The sequence below is a fragment of the Myotis davidii genome, unplaced genomic scaffold, assembly GCF_000327345.1.
Source record: "Myotis davidii unplaced genomic scaffold, ASM32734v1 scaffold2569, whole genome shotgun sequence".
Taxonomy (NCBI): domain Eukaryota; kingdom Metazoa; phylum Chordata; class Mammalia; order Chiroptera; family Vespertilionidae; genus Myotis; species Myotis davidii.
The window spans coordinates 83,502-85,265 of NW_006300150.1; positions in this window are offsets into that span (position 1 = coordinate 83,502).

The window sequence follows — 1,764 nt, forward strand, 5'->3', positions numbered from 1 at the left end:
TTTAGGATTCAGAACCCACTTCAGCAGACGGCCCGTTCCTCACCACCTGCTCTTGGAAACGCCGTGCCTGTGCCAGAGGCGTATTTCACTGTCTATGTCCCTCATGTAGGCACTCTGCTATATTTGTAGATGAACCACAGTTTAAAATAATTATTTTAAACTTTTGAAACATTTAAAGATAATACGCGAATATGGTAAAAATATATTTGAATGGCACAGAAACATGCAAAATGGAAGGACACGTCTCCCTGCCACTCTCACTGCTCAGGCAGCCCCTGACAGCAGGTTGGTGAGACTCGCCCCCAGCAATTCACGTCCGACATGAATGTTGTTGAAACCCGATAGAACCGGGCCCCCACGTCCTCGCCTTGGCTCAGTGATAAGTCCAAAGGAGACACATAGCTGGCTGCATTTTTGACAGCAGTCCAGGTCTCTGCTTGGTCTGCAGGGAAGGTGTGTGACAGCGATAAGGAGACAGACACTTGGGGTGCACAGGTGTCTCCGTCAGGCTCCTCTGCTTCCCACATGACAATATCGGTGCTCGCTCGGTCGGTCTCTGCACAGCTCACAGTGAGCGGCTCTGCAGGAGACACCCCCCCTCCCCCCCCACGCCTGGCCCAGCAGCTTCAGGTCGTCACAACATGCAACAAACACTGGGTGAGTCCCTCCCCTGGTGGAGCCACAGGTCCATACCCTCCCTGCCAGGTGACCTGGGGGGGCAGCTTCGGATCTCCGCTCCCATTGGGGAGGGGACTCTGCCCTCTGAGAGGGGGTCCCCTTAACAGAAACAGAGGCTCATGAGCTGGACAGCCGGAAGGAAGGCAATCGTCCCCTATGGTCCCCCTGCAAAACTCCTTTAAAAGCTCATCTCCTGTCCCAACCGCCGATAGCCCCGCCCTCTCTTTTTTTCCAGACTCTGTCTCCTTGATTCTCGACCTTGCTCCTCTCCTCTCCGACTTCCCGTGGAGCCCCTTCTCCTTGGAAGAAATGCCACGTGTTTACACTGTAATAATTTGTCCCTGCCATAGACACACGTGAGAAATACGTGTGCGATGTCTACACCCAGTGGAGGTGCCCCTGCAGTGCGTGGCACCTTGCTCCCACCAGTGCAGACGGGATCGTTCTGTTCAGTACAAACAGAACTGGAACTGCCTTATGCCTTCGATGGGGAGTGAATCAGCCATGATTTATTTACATTGTTCTCGGCCTGTAGGAATCCACTGACTGCAGGTGGTTTTTAAACGAATGGCTTGTTCATTAAAAAATAAAAGGTCCCTGCCCTCCAGTAATTTGTAATCTAACAATATTTTCAATGAGAAAAAACAGAGACTTTCTTATTGATGTTAAAATGTGAGATTAAAAAAAATTTTAACACATTTTTAGTTATAAAAGGAATACACACCATGAGGAGACATCCGAACCCCAGTGCACTGCTGGCGGGAGTGTAAATGCAGCTGCTGTGGAAGAGGGATGGCAGTTTCTCAAAAAATTAAACATAGAACTACCGTCCGAGCCAGCGTCTAGGTCAGTGATGGTGAACCTTTTGAGCTTGGCGTGTCAGCATTTTGAAAAACCCTAACTTAACTCAGGTGCCATGTCACATATAGAAATTTTTTGATATTTGCAACCATAGTTAAAACAAAAACTTATATTTTTGATATTTATTTTATATATTTAAATGCCATTTAACAAAGAAAAACCAACCAAAAAAAATGAGTTCGCGTGCCACCTCTGACACGCGTGTCATAGATTCGCCATCACTGG